Source organism: Triturus cristatus, chromosome 6, assembly GCF_964204655.1.
Source record: "Triturus cristatus chromosome 6, aTriCri1.1, whole genome shotgun sequence".
Lineage (NCBI taxonomy): Eukaryota > Metazoa > Chordata > Amphibia > Caudata > Salamandridae > Triturus > Triturus cristatus.
The window spans coordinates 136,956,893-136,976,731 of NC_140589.1; the positions used below are offsets into that span (position 1 = coordinate 136,956,893).

The 19,839-nt window shown below is 45.9% G+C and overlaps 1 long non-coding RNA gene across 1 annotated transcript; it reads left to right on the top strand.

The window, feature by feature from the left end:
• The first annotated feature begins 14,161 nt into the window (after positions 1-14,161).
• On the top strand, positions 14,162-14,654 carry LOC146816507 (uncharacterized). The gene is made up of 3 exons (XR_014962457.1): positions 14,162-14,231; positions 14,334-14,497; positions 14,604-14,654. It is a non-coding gene; the product is annotated as an uncharacterized LOC146816507 (long non-coding RNA).
• Positions 14,655-19,839: the final 5,185 nt, after the last annotated feature.

Consider the following 19,839-nt stretch of genomic DNA (forward strand, 5'->3'; position numbering starts at 1 on the left):
TGATGGCGGGCGGACTAATTTCTGTCTGACATCATAATGAGCCCCTTAGGTTGGTTTGTGTGTGTGTTGAAGTATTTATTGAGCAGTAGGTCTGTAAGGTTGCATTTGAAGTGGGAAAAGGAGGGGTTGCAACGTAGGTCTATAGGGAGTGAGTTCCAGAGCCTAGGTGCATTTCCAAAGAATGAGTGTGTCTGGGAGGATTCCTTTTTCATTTTGGGAGGTATGAGAAGAAGAGTGTTAGAACTTCTCAGAGTTCTGGCTCTTCCTGCTTCATAAAGTTTGGTATCTAGATAGTTGGGTGATTCTGTGAAGATGGCATTGCCATAGTCCAGTTTTGAGAGGACTATAGATTGTACTACCGTCTTAAATACTATGGGGTAATGAACGATTTGATTTTCCTGAGATGTTTTCGTGTATAAAATGAGTTGTTGATGTGGTCCTTCATTAACATGTTTTTATCCAGGGTGATGCCCAAGGACTTTACTGAGTTGGACAGTGTGAGAGAACGATGTAGGGCGCCCAAATCCTTGAGCCAATCTTGGATTGGTAGAGGGTTGTTTTTAGGGAAGAAAAGTAGAGGTTCAGTTTTGTTGGGGTTCAACTTTAAGTGGTTGGTGTTAAGGCAAGTTTGTATCTTGATTAGTGTGCCATTCAGATGTAGGATGTCACTGGGTGATTTAATGTTATAGTAGTGTTGGGTGTCATTGGCATATAGGTGATATTTGTAGTGTGAGATGTGGGCTACAAGTTCGCAATTATACTGAAAACGTCACTTTCTGTCATAGGGTTGAAGTCAGACCAATTAGCATTGATTTTCAGTTGAAGGATATCTTAGTTGACATTCACTTTTCTTGGAGCCACTAGATCATCAGTTAAGTCTGGGGGGAGCTACAGGGGTGAGATGTCAATCAGTGGGGAAGGTTGGTAGGGATGTCAGATTTGTGACTTGGATGAGGGATTGCTCAATTTGTGCGACTTTATCAGTAAAAGAGTTAGCAATTTCTTCACAACGTTCATTGATGGCTGTTGTTTCATATGGGGAGGTAAGGGTAGTTTGTCGTTTAATTATGTTGAAGAGCTCCCTAGGTCTGTTCTTAGCATGGTCAAGTTGATTGTGGAAGAAAGTGGCTTTTTTTCTAAAGATGTGTTTCTTATAAGAAAGCCGCGCAGTTCTTAGGAGTGAGACGTGCACTGTAGAGGGGTTCTGTCTCCATATTCTTTCTGACTGTCTTAGTTGTCTCCTCTCGGTTTTAAAATCTGAGTTGAAGCTGGACTTTGATTGGATTTATCTAGACTGTTTTAGTTTCAGTAATCGCTGCATCATAGTGGGTGGTGAGGTTATCAATGGAGTGAGTGAGCGGTTGATACTGTAGTTGGCAAATATCCTCAATTCTAATTGCGTTACTGGGATTTGTTTGGTGTTCCTAGCCCAGTGTATAAGTTTGTGGATGGGAGTGAGTGGGATCTGAGGTTGGTCTTGATATTAAACAGTATGGTTCAGTGTGAACTGTGGGCATAAGATGCAAGATCTTGTAAGAGCTGTCTGTTTATGTGATAAAGGGGTCTTAAGCGAAGCTAGAAGTTGCTACAGGTCAACAATTCCGGTTGCCAAGAAAGCTTGGACCAAATCCACAATGGGTAAATTACTTGAAGCAGCCAAGAAAAAGGATTCCAAGCTTTTTTGGCACCTCATTACGCATAAGGGCAAGATGGGGCAGAAAAAGCTAGAGGCTCACGTACTAGCCAATGACAGGGAGATTCATTTGGAGTACTCTATTCTTGTGAAGCCAAGAGCTTTCTTTCTCCTTCCCACAACCCACAACCGCCAACCCATCTCCTTAAATTGCACTAAATAAACCTTAACCATCTCTTTAGCCAATACTAAAGCAGCCTCAAAGCCCCAGAAAGCAGAAAAGCCCCTCGGCCCGATAAAATACCAGCTGTACTATACTGTTCTAACCTTGATGTTTAGATGTCATTGTTAGACTTGGGGGTCTCTAATTGGCACAGGTATGCACTTGTGACAAATAGGGAACCTCGCCTCTAGTCAGGGTAAGGGGGTACACTCCTAGAATAACCCCTGCTCACCCCCTTGTTAGCTCGGCACGAGCAGACAGGCTTATCTCAGAGATAGTGTGTAAAGCATTTGTGAACACATACAGTAATCAAGTGACAACACTACAGATGGACACCACACAGGTTTTATATCAAAAATAAGTATTCATAATATAGATTTACCACAAGACCATTAAACAACAAAAATACACAATACTGTTACTTTAGATGGTAGAATTTTGCTTAGTTCTCTTAAGTTCCTAGATGCAACAATTTAAGTCAATGTACCTTTTAGATGCGACACGCAGGGCAACAAAAGTGTTGCAACGATGTTGATGCGATGACGTTTTTGGTGCAAAGAAATAAAGACGTGAAGATCTTCCAGATGCGGCACGCTTCTCCAATGTTGCGAGAAGACTCGACTCGATGCATCAGCTGCAGAGGCGACACTCTTTATGCGATGTGACGACAGCGGCCTTGGCAGCGACACTCTTCTCCGATGTTGCGAGACGCTTCCGCTCGATGCGATGTTGCAGCGGCGACACCCCTTTACACGATGCGACAACAGCACCTCCAACGGCAGCACGCTTCTCCGTGGATGCGAGGTGCTTTTCTTGATGCTGTGCAATGCAACAACTACGATGGCTGCGATGCCGACGCGCTTCTTCGGTGTTGCGAGACACTTCCTGGATGATGTGAGACGCTTCCGCTCGATGCGATGCTGCAGCAGCGACACACTTTACGCGATGCGATGACAACAGCTCCGACGGCGGCACTCTTCTCCTTCTTGAGTCGTGCTTCCAGCTCCTTTCGACACACATGCCCTCAGAAAGCCCAACAACAGCAACAGGCACTTCTAAAGAACTCTGGGGAGCTGGGGGTGAAGTCTGTTGTTCCTGAGACTTCAGCAGGAGGCAAGCTCTTTTCCAAGCCCTTGGAGATCCTTCACAAGTTGAGCAAAAGTACACACAAAGTTCCTTTCTCCTCTCTTTGGTAGTAGGCAACCCCTGCAGGCCAATCCCCCAGTTTCAGGGATAGTCTCTCCTCAGTTTATTCTTGGTTTCTCTCCTCAGCAGAGTTCCTTCTTGTTTCCAAAAGTGATCTAAATTCTTGCGATAAGGGTCCCAATACTTATACCCAAAAATCCTTTGTCCTCTGAGGGCAGAGGGGCCTTTGCCTTGTTCAAACCGGTTCTGGTCAGTCCTGGAGCACTTTGTTTACCAGACTCCTTCTTTTCTTTCAGAGTGCAGGGCAGAGACATCAGACGCACCACAGAAGGTGGAGCCAGCATTGTGGGGGGAAGGCACAGCCCTAATCAGGTCCCAGGTGCAACTCCTCCCACCTATCTAGATGAATTCCCCAGCCCTGTCACTCATAACTCCAGAGAGGGAATACACAGCCTAGCAGGGGCAGGTTTGAATGGTTAGACAAGAAAATGCCTACTTTCTAAAAGTGGCATTTTCAAACACAGAATGTTAAAACCAACTTCACTAAAAGAAGTCTTTTATCATTCTGAGTTCAGGCATACTAAATTCGGATTTCTACCATGTTCCCTGAGTCATTTAGGATTATAAAATGTAATAACCAAACTGCCAATTCTGGCCTATGGAGAACAGGTAGCCTTGCAATAGTGAAAAACGAAAATGGCTGTAATTCACCATTAGAACATGCCACACACACCAGGGCATGTCTACCTTATCCTTACAATGCACCATGCCCTTGGGCCTACCATAGGGGTGTCTGATATGAAGAACAAGCAAAGGTTTAGGGACTGGCAAGTGGGTGCACTTGCCCAGTCAGAATGACAGTACCAGACTGCCTGCAGACTCTGCAGTGGCAGACCTTCGAAACATTTTTACAGGCTGCTTCTGTAGGTGACACAACCAGTGCTGCAAGCCCACCAGCAGCATTTGGATTACAAGCCCTGGGCACTCCTGGTGCACTGTACTAGGATCTGACAGGTAAACCAAACCAACCAATCATGGAATCACAAATTATACATTAATTTACAATAGGGAGCACTTGCACTGTGGCACTGGACAGCAGTGGCACAGTGCCCTGAGCAACTAATACCAGCAAAAATACATGAGGCAACAGTGAACAAATGGAAGGGAGACCCACACCAAGGTGCCAGGTCTAACACGTGTCCCCTCCAGCTGAAATGTGGGGAGAACTACCCTACCTCCTGGGAGTTCTCATCACTAAGGCGGAAAAATCTGGACAGACCATCAGCATTGGCGTGTTCTGTACCGGGCCGATGCTCCACCGTGAAATCCATCCCCTGTAGGGAAATGGACCACCTTAACAGCTTTGGATTCTCACCCCTCATCTGCATCAACCATCAGAGGGGCCTGTGGTCTGTCTGAACCCAGAAGTGATTCCCAATAGGCCTGGGCAAAAATTTCGTTCCGTTCGCGGAAATTGCGATAATTTGACATTTTTGCGTTCCGCGGAGAGCGCGAAAATGTCAAAAATTCCGGTTTCCGCAGCTTGGCGATAATTTGTTTCTTGCTCGCGCTGTAAAATGATACATTCTCGCGCGCGCGCGATCGCCTTACCTGAATCCCTGCGTTCGCCGACAAGTTTTCTTGATCCGGTCGCGTTCTCCATGAGATGTTGTATTGTTTTTAGCCATTTGCGCTGTCTCGCGACAGTTCGCGCCCGCAGTGACGTCATGCGTCGCGCGATCACGTCTTTCTTCTCGCGATCATGCACCGCGAGAACAACTCAAAACAAGATGGCCGCGCCCGCAAGCAACCACATGGGTAAGTTGGCGACCCGCAACCATGCAGAAAATCTCGCGAACATGCCGGAAAAAAACTTCCGCATCTTTGCGATATTTCTGCTTGTTTGCGATAATTTTAAACATTCTCGCGATAATTTGCGAAGGTTAATTCCGCAAATTCCGCCCACCCCTAATTCCCAAACAGGTAGGGTCTCAGCTTCTTCAGTGCCCAGACAACAGCAAAAGCCTCACACTCAATAGCACTCCACCTCTGTTCCCGTGGAAGTAACCTCCTACTGATGAAGGCTACAGGTTGATCTAGGCCCTCCTCATTCATCTGTGATAGAACAGCCCCCACACCATGCTATGAAGCGTCTGTTTGCACTATGAACTCCTTGGAGAAGTTGGGTGCCAAGAGCATGGGCGCTGCACACATAGCAGTTTGTAAGGCCTCAAAAGCTTCCTGACAGGTGTCAGTCCAAATCACTTTCTTAGGCTGCTTCCTGGAAGTCAGCGTTGTCAAGGGTGCAACAATGTTGCCATACCCCTTGACAAACCTCCTGTAGTAACCCTAAAAAGTCCTAAAAAGGCTCTCACCTCTGTCTGGGTTTTGGGCGGCTCCCAAGCCCGGATGGTTTCATTCTTGGGCTGTAGTTGCGCCACCTGGCTGCTCCCTACCTGGTGTCCCAAGTGCACCACGGAACCCTGCCCGATCTGGCACTTACTCGCCTTGATCATGAGGCCTGCCCTCCACAGCGCCATCAACACTTCCCAGAGGTGGCGCAGGTGTTCTTCCCAACTGGTGCTGAACACTGCGATGTCATCCAGGTAGGCGGAACTGAACGAATCCAGTCCATCCAAAATACCTGGTTGACCAACATCTGAAAGGTAGCAGGGGCATTCTTCATCCCAAAGGGCATCACCCGGAACTATTAGTGCCCATCTGGTGTGGAGAATGCTGACCTCTCCTTTGCCCCATCGGTCAAGGCGATCTGCCAGTACCCAGACGTTAAGTCAAACGTGCTGAGGTATCGCGCAGCCCCTAGCCGATCTATGAGTTCATCAGCTCTGGGGATGGAGTGTGCATCAGTCCTGGTGACTGCATTGAGCCCTCGGTAGTCCACACAGAACCACACGAGTTTGGGTATGGCACACGGCGCGGCAGCCTTTGGGACCAAGACCACTGGGCTGGCCCAAGGACTGCTAGAGGACTCAATTACCCTTAATGCAAGCATCTTTGAGACCTCCTCCTTGATGCAAGCTCTCACCCTGTCAGTCACTCTGTAGGCCTTGTGCCTCACAGGTGTACTGTCCCCAGTGTCCACCTCATGGACGCACCAATCAGTGACACCAGGAACCAGGGAGAACAGATCAGAAAACTGTCCCAGCAACTGGTGGCAGTCATTCTGTTGCTCAGGGGTCAGGGTGGAAGAGAGGTTGACACCATCCACTGACCCATCTTGCTCTCTGGCTGACAGGAGGTCAGGAAGAGGCTCGGTCTCCTCCTCCATCCCAGCATCTGTTGGCAAGAGCATGCCCACTTGGGGCCTCTCCAAGTGGAGCTTCAAGCGGTTGACATGCAGAACCCTCAAGGGGTTCCTGGGAGACCGCAAATCCACCAAGTAGGTAACCGGACTCTTGCGCTCCACAACCTCAAAGGGGCCGGTCCACTTATCCTGGAGCGCACAGGGCTCCACTGGGTCCATGACCCACACCTTCTGTCTAGGCTGAAGCTCAACCAGAGTGGCATTCTTGTTGTACCACCGCTTCATCTCCTCCTGGCTGGCTTCCAGATTCGTCTCAGCGAGTTGCCTGAAACGCCTAGTTTGGTTCCTAAAGGCCAGCATTTAGCTATATACATCCTGAGGAGGTTTCCTGGGAGATTGCTCCCAGCCTTCCTTGACCAGACTTAGAGGTCCTCTCACGGGGTGTCCATAGAGAAGCTCAAAGGGACTGAACCCTAGATTTTTCTGTGGCACCTCACGGTAAGCAAAGAGCGGGCATGGTAAGAGGATGTCCCACTTACGCCTCATGGGTTCCTCAAGACTCATTATCATGCCTTTAAGGGTTCGGTTGAATCTCTCAACCAACCCATTTCCTTGGGGGGTGGTAAGGAGTGGTGAACTTATAGGTTACACCACACTCCTGCCACAGGGACTTCATATTCTTGGATATGAAGTTGGTTCCCTGGTCAGACACTACCTCGTGAGGGAATCCCACTCTGGAGAAAATTACCATCAGTGCTCGTCCCACCACGGGGCCGTCACTATCCTCAGAGGTATGGCTTCCGGGTGGCATGGTCCACCAAGACCAGGATGAACCTGTTGCCCATGGCTGTCTTGGGGTCCAGTGGCCCCACAATGTCAATACCCACCCGTTCAAAGGGGGTGCTGACTACAGGGAAGGGCTGGAGAGGAGACTTGCGCTTCCTCCCACTCTTACCACTTGCCTGGCAAGTCTGACATGTCCTGCAGTAAGTGTCTGAACTCCTGCGCATTTGGGGCCAATAAAAACGGGTGACAAGCCTTTCAAAGGTCTTGTACTGCCCCAAATGTCCTGCCAATGGAACATCATGAGCCAGCCCCAGTAGGAAGGCTCTGAAGCGCTGGGGTACCACCAGCACACGGGCTGACCCAGGCTCAGCAACCTTAGGCTCAGTTTACAGGAGGTCATTCTCCCAGTAGATCCAATGGTATCCAGACTGATCACCTGCTGCCTGGTCTGCAGCCTGTTGCTGCAGACCCACAAGAGAAGGGCATTCTTTCTGCTCCTTGCAGAATTCCTCCCTGGATGGTCCTCCTTCTTGCTGCCAATGAGTCAGCTCAGGCAGGTCCCCCAGTTTGGCTCCCTGTTCCCCTGTAGGCTCCAGGGCATCCCCCTCAGGGTCCGCTCCCTCCTGGACCGTGGGAACTTCGGTGGCCAGTTTCCCATGCCCCCTGCCTCTACTCGGAAGGTACCTGGGCCTCCCTCTCAGGCTCCAGGCCCTCTTGAGCACCTTTACTCGCTGCCATTGACCGGGTGGTCACACACGCCTACTCAGGCAAACCCAACATATCTAGATGAGCACTCCACTCCGCCTTCGCCCAAGGTGAGCTCTCCAAGTCATTCTCTAACAAACAGTCTATAGGCATGGCAGGCCTCACAGCTACCTGAAGAGTACCAGAGACCCCCCCACTCAAAGGGAACCTGAGCCACCTTGCAGTGACTCTCTGTGTTGTCAGCGGCAACAACGGGGTAGAATGCTCCAGAGATAACATGCTCTTGAGACACCAGGTGACACTTGACAGCTGTCACACTGGCTCCCGTATCTCTAAGAGTCTCCACTCTATGGCCATTGATGGTCACCCACTGCCTGTATTTTTTAGTGTTATCAGGCAGCTGGGTCCTGGGGACCACCTCACAGTCTCCTAAGGAGACACGGGACATCTCTGCGGGACCCCACCCATCTTGGGCACCCATCTCCTCACCCAGGGCTACACTAGCCATCTGCTGGGAGGCTGCACCAGTGGGTGCTGGTTTTCCAAACAGGCGACACTTGGGTTCATTGGCAAAATGACCCAGTTCTCCACATTTGTAGCATTTGGGGGGCCCTCTTTGAAAAGGTAGACCTGTCGGGGCCCCTGACGGTTTCTGGGGGGGAGGCTGAGAACCTTTCCCTTGTTTCCCTTGGGGATTACTTTGAGGCCTCCTATGGAACTCCCTCTGTTTACCCTTGTCCCCCCCACTCTTCTGCTGGGGACCCTGCCCACTCTTGGCTGAGTCTCCCACGTGACCCTTGTGGACCCTGGTAATGACCCAGCAGTCTGCCTCCTCAGCAAGCTTCCTAGGATTAGTCAGCCTACTATCAATCAGGTGCTGGCGTAGCTCAGGAAAACAGTTACTTGACTAGTGCTCCCATGCAATTAAATCAAGAAGTCCCTGAAAATCATCAACTTTGCTACCCTTCACCCAACCATCCAATGCTCTGCAGAAAAAAGTTACATATTCAACATAGGTACTGTTTGCTATCTTTGTGCAACCCCTGAACATCTGTCTGTACATCTCAGGAGTCAAAACATATCTAGACATTAAGGCATCTTTCATGTGGGGATAGGAATTATAGACATCAGAAGGCAAGTCTAGAAGTGTGTCCCACCCCTCACTAAGGAACCGCCCCCACAACCCCGCTCCCCAATCCTTCTCAGGGACCCGGTGGGAAGACATGGCTACCTCATAGGCCTTGAACCACTGCCCAATATCATCATTTAAAAAAAATTCCTTCACCACATCTTTAGGGATGTAAACTCTAGATTCTACAGGCATTGACGGTGTGCTGCCACCAGAGGGAGTACTCCCTAAGCTCTGGGCTTTCAACTCCAACTCCCTCAAAACCCTTTCATGTTCAAACTGTAGCTTCTTCTCTTCTAGGGCTAACTTTCTACTTTGCATTTCAAATTCTAACTGCCCATTTAACTTGAGCTTGGTCAGCTCCATTTTGTGTATCCTACACTCTTTTCTATCTGCCAACTCCTCTGGAGATAGACTTTTACCAGAAACACTGCTACCGGGAGGGGAAGGGGTTCTTCTTCCTCTTGGGCCCACTGGCCCTTCCAGCTGCTCCTCTGCATTATCATCATCAGTGGCATTCCTTGCTTCTACCCAGGCCCTCAGCGCCTGGTAGAACTCTGGCTTATTTTTGCATCCAGTAGTGCAAACATTAAATTTCTTGCAAAAGAATTTCAGCTGTTGTATTTTGTAGCTTCCCAGTTTCTCTTCTTCCCATTCCCATTCATTATCAAAAGAGACTATGGATGCTGCTTTCTCCACCATGGTTAAGCTTGGCAGTACTCAAAAATAGAAAGTCCCAAAAAGAAATCTACCAACAGGTATTGGTTGCGTTATGGTCTAAACTCACTAAGTAGTGTTCACCAATCACTGTACATGAGTCACAAATGCAAGTCCAGAATCCTCACCGCTGACCACCAATGTTAGACTTGGTGGTCTCTAGTTGGCACAGGTATGCACTTGTGACAAATAGGGACCCTCGCCTCTAGTCAGGGTAAGGGGGTACACTCCTAAAATAACCCCTGCTCACCCCCTTGGTAACTTGGCACGAGCAGACCGGCTTATCTCAGAGGCAGTGTGTAAAGCATTTGTGAACAAATACAGTAAGCAAGTGACAACACTACAGATGGACACCACACAGGTTTTATATCAAAAATAAGTATTCTTTATATAGATTTACCACAAGACCATTAAACGACAAAAATACACAATACTGTTACTTTAGATGGTAGAATTTTGCTTAGTTCTCTTAAGTTCTTAGATGCAACACTTTAAGTCAATGTACCTTTTAGATGCGACACGCAGGACAACGAAAGTGTTGCAACGATGTTGATGCGATGAAGTTTTTGGTGCAAAGAAATAAAGGCGTGAAGATCTTCCAGATGCGGCACGCTTCTCCAATGATGCGCGAAGACTCGACTCGATGCTTCAGCTGCAGCGGCGACACCCTTTACACGTTGCGACGACAGCGGCCTTGGCAGCGACACTCTTCTCTGACGTTGAGAGATGCTTCTGCTCGATGCGATGTTGCAGCGGCGACACCCCTTTGCGCGATGCGACGACAGCAGCTCTAACGGCGGCACGCTTCTCCGTGGATGCGAGGCGCTTTTCTTGATGCGGTGCAATGCGACAACTACGATGGCTGCGATGGCGACACGCTTCTTCCTCGATGCAAGACTCTTCTCTTGAAGCGGTGCAATGCGTCAGCTACGATGGCTGCGATGGCGACACGCTTCTTCGACGTTGCAAGACACTTCCTGGATGATGCGAGACGCTTCCGCTCGATGCGATGCTGCAGCGGCGACACACTTTACGCGATGCGACGGCAACAGTTCCAATGACGGCACGCTTCTCCTTCTTGAGTCGCGCTTCCAGCTCCTTGTGACACGCAGTCCCTCAGAATGCTCAACAACGGAAGCAGGCACTTACAAAGAACTCTGGGGAGCTGGGGGGTGAAGTCTGTTGTTCCTGAGACTTCAGCAGGAGGCAAGCTCTTTTCCAAGCCCTTGGAGATCATTCACAAGTTGAGCAAAAGTACACCCAAAGTTCCTTTCTCCTCTCTTTGGCAGTAGGCAACCCTTGCAGGCCAATCCCCCAGTTTCAGGGATAGTCTCTCCTCAATTTCTTCTTGTTGCCTCTCCTCAGCAGAGTTTCTTCTTGTTTCCCCAAGTGATCTAAATTCTTGGGATCAGGGTCCCAATATTTATACCCCAAAATCCTTTGTCCTCTGAGGGCAGAGGGGCCTTTGCCTTGTTCAAACCGGTTCTGGTCAGTCCGGGAGCACTTTGTTTACCTGACTCCTTCTTTTCTTTCAGAGTGCAGGGCAGAGACATCAGACACACCGCAGGAGGTGGAGCCAGCATTGTGGAGGGAAGGCACAGCCCTATTTAGGTCCCAGGTGCAACTCCTCCCACCCATCTAGATGCAGATCTCTCCATTCACCACTGGGACACCTCACCCTGTCTCCTGGAATTCTCCAGCCCTGTCACTCAAAACTCCAGACAAGGAATACACAGCCTAGCAGAGGCAGGTTTGAAAGGGTAGACAAGAAAATGCCTACTTTCTAAAAGTGATCTGCGACTAGACCACTGTGGTCTAGACAGGAAATGCACTACCTAATTCACTCGATAAAAGAGTGTGTTAAATGCTTCAACAATATTAACGCACGTTTGAATAGTTAAAGTTATTGCAAACAATTGATAAACACCAAATTGAAAAGCAAAATTGTTTACAAAAGTTAATCATATGATATCCATAGAAAATGCGAAGAATCCAAAGTAGAAGAATTTCAACAAATGTTTCTTTTGGATGTGTAATCTTTTATTACCACATCTATATGCGAAAATCCAAAAAGTTCTTGAAAGAAAATCAAATCAATCCCAATGCATTTCGGGTGTTGAAATCACCCTTCTTCAGGGAATCTACAAATAACAAGAGAATTCATATTTACAATATTGCACATGATCGTTTAAATGGACACAATTCTTTATAGTAATAGTTAAACCAAATGTTGGAGATAGATGTATTAAGGAGAAGAATGGTGTTTCATCTATCAGGAGGATAGTAAATTGAGTGCAGTTGATGATTAAATCTCCTAAAGTATTCACGAGGAGATTAATACCAGTCAATAGAAAAGAAGAAAAGAACCACAAGGCCCACAGTGCACCAGCATGCCGCGTGTCTATGTCCGTTAAACAAAAACGCTGTGCAAAAAAGCTGAAGAAACTACCTTGAGTTCAGGATGTGATAAAAGAACCTGTCAGTGATAAAAACAAAGAGAAAATCTAGCTCACAACCTAAAAGAGAAAATAAAAATCAATAAAAATGGAGGCTATTGCAGCTAGTATAAGCATTAAATCATCAATTGTATAATCTAAGTGATAAGCCCTCGCTAGTAATTACCTTGTGTGAGTTCGAGGGAGCTCAAAAATAATAGCTGGTGTCCTCATGCAGACTCGATAATGGAGTTACTTTTTAATGGAGCATAAAGCTCCTGTAGAGTGCACTCGTAATATGTGCAAATGATATCCACTGTCTCAAGGCTTAAGGATCAAAATCACGGATCACTAAAAGTGAAAATAAAATTCACAGACAAAAATGTAACTTACGTTAAGTGGGGCAACAGCGCAAAAAGTTTAGTTTTCCAGCCTCGAGGGGAAGTTCCTTACCTATATCCTAGAGGACATGACGATGTGAACTGGAAAAATATTCCGGTAAGAGAAAGATCCCAGGTGTGTTTAGCCAGGTGAGGACTCGCGCGTTTATTCCCGCGAACGTTTTGTGCCGGTCACGTGTGAATTAGTAAAGAGAGATGACGGACTCACCAGCCAAGTGAAAGAATACAACCAAAATAAAAGGATACAGTATCGGCCATTTGTGAGAGGTGTCCCTGTCGTGATGTGTGAACAGTGGATGTAGTGTCTGGGCTGGAAGTACAAGAAGCAAACAGTAAAATCCAAGAAGCAATGGTAGTCATACATGCCAAAAACACTAAACCTCATATGTACAAGCAGACATCATTATAAAGATAATTCTAACTTAATAAACATTACGTGTAACATGCATATCTTCATGAAAATTGTTATGGTTACGCTAGTACATATATCAATGGAGAATGACAATCTAATACATTTTTTTATATACATTGTCGTGATGTGCTCTGAGTGATGTGAAGTACTGAAAAATGTATTCAAATTAAATTAATAATAACAAACCGTTCATGACGTACTAATGTAATAATCTGAATGTCTAAGCAAAACAAACCAATGTCTACTGTTAATTGGAACGTTACCAGAAAATCAAAAGGCTTGAATTCGCAATCTTGCCCGCATTCCCTGGGATAGGTCCCGGTGTAACATTAATTACATAATTTGCAAAGCAGTTACATGTAAACAATATACACGTCAAAGGGTCTAAATGACCGGATAGAATTTTCTTGCTTCCTATGAGTACCAGTTCACGTGTTAGCACATTCTAGCAATGTTTCAACTACTTAAGAGCTCAGGCCCAGTCCAGCCACCATCAGCCGCGCTCACGGTGTTTATACTTTTTTGCACGTTTACAATTGTATTTGTATTACGCAGCAGGTTCACTGTTTTAAGCATCCTGAATATTTAGTGTCTTTGATGGGTTATCCTTTTAACACAGAATATTTCATGTTAGTCAACTTATGACGTGTATATTGTTTACATGTAACTGCTTTGCAAATTATGTAATTAATGTTACACCGGGACCTATCCCTGGGAATGCGGGCAAGATTGCGAATTCAAGCCTTTTGATTTTCTGGTAACATTCCAAATAACAGTAGACATTGGTTTGTTTTGCTTAGACATTCAGATTATTACATTAGTACGTCATGAACGGTTTGTTATTATTAATTTAATTTGAATACATTTTTCAGTACTTCATATCACTCAGAGTACATCACGACAATGTATATAAAAAAATTTATTAGATTGTCATTCTCCATTGATATATGTACTAGCGTAACCATAACAATTTCATGAAGATATGCATGTTACACGTAATGTTTATTAAGTTAGAATTATCTTTATAATGATGTCTGCTTGTACATATGAGGTTTAGTGTTTTTGGCATGTATGACTACCATTGCTTCTTGGATTTTACTGTTTGCTTCTTGTACTTCCAGCCCAGACACTACATCCACTGTTCACACATCACGACAGGGACACCTCTCACAAATGGCCGATACTGTATTCTTTTATTTTGGTTGTATTCTTTCACTTGGCTGGTGAGTCCGTCATCTCTCTTTACTAATTCACACGTGACCGGCACAAAACGTTCGCGGGAATAAACGCGCGAGTCCTCACCTGGCTAAACACACCTGGGATCTTTCTCTTACCGGAATATTTTTCCAGTTCACATCGTCATGTCCTCTAGGATATAGGTAAGGAACTTCCCCTCGAGGCTGGAAAACGAAACTTTTTGCGCTGTTGCCCCACTTAACGTAAGTTACATTTTTGTCTGTGAATTTTATTTTCACTTTTAGTGATCCGTGATTTTGATCCTTAAGCCTTGAGACAGTGGATATCATTTGCACATATTACGAGTGCACTCTACAGGAGCTTTATGCTCCATTAAGAAGTAACTCCATTATCGAGTCTGCATGAGGACACCAGCTATCATTTTTGAGCTCCCTCGAACTCACACAAGGTAATTACTAGCGAGGGCTTATCACTTAGATTTTACAATTGATGATTTAATGCTTATACTAGCTGCAATAGCCTCCATTTTTATTGATTTTTATTTTCTCTTTTAGGTTGTGAGCTAGATTTTCTCTTTGTTTTTATCACTGACAGGTTCTTTTATCACATCCTGAACTCAAGGTAGTTTCTTTAGCTTTTTTGCACAGCATTTTTGTTTAACGGACATAGACACGCGGCATTCTGGTGCACTGTGGGCCTTGTGGTTCTTTTCTTCTTTTCTATTGACTGGTATTATTCTCCTCGTGAATACTTTAGGAGATTTAATCATCAACTGCACTCAATTTACTATCCTCCTGATAGATGAAACACCATTCTTCTCCTTAATACATCTATCTCCAACATTTGGTTTAACTATTACTATAAAGAATTGTGTCCATTTAAACGATCATGTGCAATATTGTAAATATGAATTCTCTTGTTATTTGTAGATTCCCTGAAGAAGGGTGATTTCAACACCCGAAATGCATTGGGATTGATTTGATTTTCTTTCAAGAACTTTTTGGATTTTCGCATATAGATGTGGTAATAAAAGATTACACATCCAAAGGAAACATTTGTTGAAATTCTTCTACTTTGGATTCTTCGAATTTTCTATGGATATCATATGATTAACTTTTGTAAACAATTTTGCTTTTTAATTTGGTGTTTATCAATTGTTTACAATAACTTTAACTATTCAAACGTACGTTAATATTGTTGAAGCATTTAACACACTCTTTTATCGAGTGAATTAGGTAGTGCATTTCCTGTCTAGACCACAGTGGTCTAGTCGCAGATCTCATTAATAGGTGGTAGGGTAGAACCACCTCAGGCATTGCACACACAAGCAGGATAACGTGAACACATTTAGATTAATAGTTTCTTTTGTCAATCTACAGAGTGCGCGCTTAGCTGTTTTTGCTCCCATTTACTTTCTAAAAGTGGCATTTTCAAACACAGAATGTTAAAACCAACTTCACTAAAATATGTATTTTATCATTCTGAGTTCAGGCATACTAAATTCGGATTTCTACCATGTTCCCTGAGTCAGTTAGGATTATAAAATGAAATAACCAAACTGCCCATTCTGGCCTATGGAGAACAGGTAGCCTTGCAATAGTGAAAACCGAAAATGGCTGTATTTCACTATTAGAAAATGCCACACACACCAGGGCATGTCCTACCTTATGCTTACAATGCACCCTGCCTTTGGGCCTACCATAGGGGTGTCTGATATGAAGAAAAAGGGAAGGTTTAGGGACTGGCAAGTGGGTGCACTTGCCCAGTCAGCATGACAGTACCAGACTGCCTGCAGGCTCTGCAATGGCAGACCTTAGACACATTTTTACAGGCTGCTTCTGTGGGTGGCACAACCAGTGCTGCAAGCCCACCAGCAGCATTTGGATTACAAGCCCTGGGTACTCCTGGTGCACTGTACTAGGGTCTGACAGGTAAACCAAACCAACCAATCATGGAATCACAAATTATACATTAATTTACAATAGGGAGCACTTACACTGTAGCACTGGACAACAGTGGCCCAATGCCCTGAGCAACTAATACCAGCAAAAATACATGAGGCAACAGCGAAAAAATGGAAGGGAGACCCACGCCAAGGTGCCAGGTCTAACAGCCATATATTACCATCTTAAGCAATGCAATTCTTCAGACAAGCCCAATCACAGAGACGTTTAAGGGCGTTGAGATCGTTCCCATCTTTAAGAAGGGATCACGCAACGTATCAGGCAATTGCCACTCCATCTGCCTAGTAGCTAACTTGAAGAAACTATTCTGTAAAGAAACTCTGGACAAACTCACAGCCTGGATGTCTGTAAATTCTATTCAATTCAATTCAATTCAATAATCTTTATTCTCGGTCATTTAGACCATCAAAGATATAAATGCATAACATTATTTGAAATTTAAAATTTACAATGTTTTTTAAAAAAGATTTTCAATTGCACACAAGCTTAAAAATTACATAGTTCAAACATTAAAATCCATAATAAAGATAAACCAATATCTTGTAACTTTATACAATACCCCCCTCTTTTAGAATACGAGATCGTGTGTGCCACAGCCATTAAATACTTTGCTACAGCAAAGACAATCGGGGGTGACAAGTCAGTTTTAAGGATTCTAAACGCGGGCAGATATTTCCTAAAGCCCATATTTTGAGAACAGGTAGGAGCCAATACCTCCTCGCTCTTTGGTAGGCCTTACAAAAGAAGAGCACATGTAGGTCACTCTCATGAGGATGTGTGCAGGCTGGACACTGTTCTGCTGCTGGGGGATTGGACCAAGAGCTAGTGAAGGCCCTCAAGGGTAGAGAGCCATATCTCCAGTGTAGATATAATTTTCTTGCCAGCACAGGACCCATGCCATCTAATACACTTTCCATTTGGTAGGAATCTTTGAGTTGTATGAATGTGTGAGTCAATGATCCCACCCGTGTATTACCTATATTAGTAGTCAGCTTCAACTGATAGTAAAGTTGTGAGAGTGCCTTTCGGGAGGTCCTCCTACTTGAGATAGCAGGGTCAGTCCATAGTTCCGGAAGACCTAAACTTTCGCATGCGCTCCTTATGTATTTTAGCCAGGGAATGTTACTGGTGTTTGGTAAAGCCAAGAACTCTCGGAGCTCGCTTCTATAATCACCAAGATCCTGGCTGCTCCATATTCGTCGCCAAAAAGCTAAGGGCTTTAAACCTAACTCCTCAGCAATTGGCCTTAAACCTAGATCCAATCTGAGAGGAAGCAGTGGGGTACTCGAGGGAAGGGCCACTAACTGTCTAAGAAATTTGTTTTCTGTGATTGATAAAGTTTTTACAGAAACATGGCCCCAAAGTTCCGCCCCGTATACAACTTAGCCCCGTGCTTGGGATTTGTAAATCTGTATCATAGGGCCCAGTGGGCGGTAGATAGATTTACCCGCCATTCTCAGGACACCCCCCGCCTTCTGCGATAGTTTCAAATTTGCCTTAATCGTATGTGTCCCCCATGTCATTTTCTCATTCAGGGTTACCCCCAGATATTCGAATGTGGTAACCCTCTCCAGTCACACCGTGCCTAACAAAGGGTTGGGGCATGTGGAGGGGGTAGGGTTCAGAATCATAAATTTTGTCTTGGAGGCATTAATTTCGAGGCCCCTCTCAGTACAAAACTCTAGGAACCCGTCGAGTATCCGTTGGATTCCCATGGGGGATTTGGAAAGCAGCAGGGTGTCATCTGCAAACATTATGGCAGGCACCCTGCAGCCATTCAATTTGGGGGCGTCAATGTCTTCTAGCCTGGACAGATGGTCGATGACCCCGTTGACAAAGAGGCAAAACAGGGTGGGTGCGAGCACACATCCCTGCCTCACCCCCCTGTCAACGGGGAATCTTTCAGTTAAGCCCCCCATCCTGCCACACCTGACCTGCGCAAAATTGTCCTGGTGTAGTTTAATCAGAATAGCCAGGATGTCTGGCGGGACTCCCAAATCGCCCAGGACGCTCCAAAGTTTGAATCTAGGCACCAGGTCGAAGGCGGCCCGTAAATCCACGAATACCGTGTACAGGCAGCCCCCCTCCACAAGTGCCGTCCTCCAATAAATAAGATTAAGGCGAAAAATTTGGTCCATAGTGGATACCCCCCTTCTGAACCCAGCCTGAAAAGGGCTCATAATGGCGGTTTCCTCTATCCAATTCTCTAACCGGTCTAGGATGAGCCTTCCAAAGAGTTTTTGCGACACATCTATCAGGCTGATGGGCCTGTAGTTGGATGGGAGCAGGGGTGAACCTTTCTTAAAGATCGGGACCACCTCTGCGCCCAGCCAAGTACAGGGCACCTGCATACCCTTTAGAATCGCATTAAATAGCACCAGGAAATAAGGGGCCCATATATCTGGCTCCTGTTTAAAAAGATCACCAGGGAGACCATCCAGGCCGGGTGCCTTTCCGGTTGACAAACCTGTTATGGAAACCTGAACCTCCCTTATTGTGAATGGATCCCCTTCCATGCAATTATGGACTGACGGGATGGCACTGCAGCCCCCACGGCCTGACGCCTCTGTATACAGAGATTGGAAGTGCTCCTGCCAGGTTTTAGAGGAAATATTTGGCTCTATTGCCGGGGCGAGTTCCCCAGAACCTTAACTGACAATTCGCCAGAACTTCCTTGAGTCCATGGAGGCTAGGGATCTAGCGAGTTCTTCCCATTTATTCTGGTCCCATTCAATCTTGGCGTTAGCAATCAGCCTCTTCTATTCACGTCTCCTAGTTTGGATCTCCGACCTGTCTTTGCGGTTCTTAATACTCAACAAGAGATCCCTCCTTGCACTGCGGCACGTCGCATTATACCAAGTGCACTGGTTCCTTGCGCCCCCCCTCCTTGGACCATTATTAAATAAATCTACAGATAAAGTCGTTACAAGTTCTTCGTGATACAGCCAAATTTGTTTATTATTGGCCTCTGAACTTGGTTTATCACTTAAAAACGCCATATTCTCCAAAGTGGGAATAAGGTTATTATAAAACCGAGGGAGCTTGGCTGTGCTTGCTGCTAATTTTTCCCATTTGATTCTTTTCCTGTTGCTCTCAAGGACTAGGTCGGAGTTTGGCTTGGGCAATTCTGCTTCCCCGCCGGCCCAGCCAGGGAGGAGAAAGTCCAATTCCAGGGCGTTATGATCGCTATCTTCTCTGTCAATTACCCTAAAGTCAGCGACATGCGACCAGGAAGAAAGCTGCACTAGAATGTAGTCTAGTCTTGATTCCCTGCCTTTTCGGTTGAATGTGGGTTTGCTCGGGATATCAGATTTAACTCGCCCGTTGCAAGCCCTGAGCCCATATCTCAAAGTTAGGGCAGTAATCTGCACTGCCAGTGGGCTCCAAGCTTTTGGAGGGATGGATACTATCGATGGTACTCGCCACCTTGCCTCTTCCTCTAGACAGGCCCAGTCTAAAAGACCTGGTAAAGGTTCATAATGTGAATTCAAGTCCCTACCCACTACAAAAGGGAACCCTTGAGGGAGCTCAGCCAAAAGATCCGCTAATTTGTCGATGGTAGGAGACTCCTGTGAGATGGTAACCGGCCTCGAGTAGACATTTACCACCGCCAGTCTACAGGAGTGGGACCATTCCAGTAGAACCACATGTATATCTTCTGATTCCACTGGAAAAAGCGTGGCCTTACATCCCAAATGGGCTCCGACCCAGGTTTCAATTCTATTCTAATCGAACTACAGGCTGGTTTCCAACAAAAGAATAAGCACTGTTGATCAAGCTTTTCCATTTCAGCTGATTAGGTGGAAAAGGGTGAACCTGGGCAAGT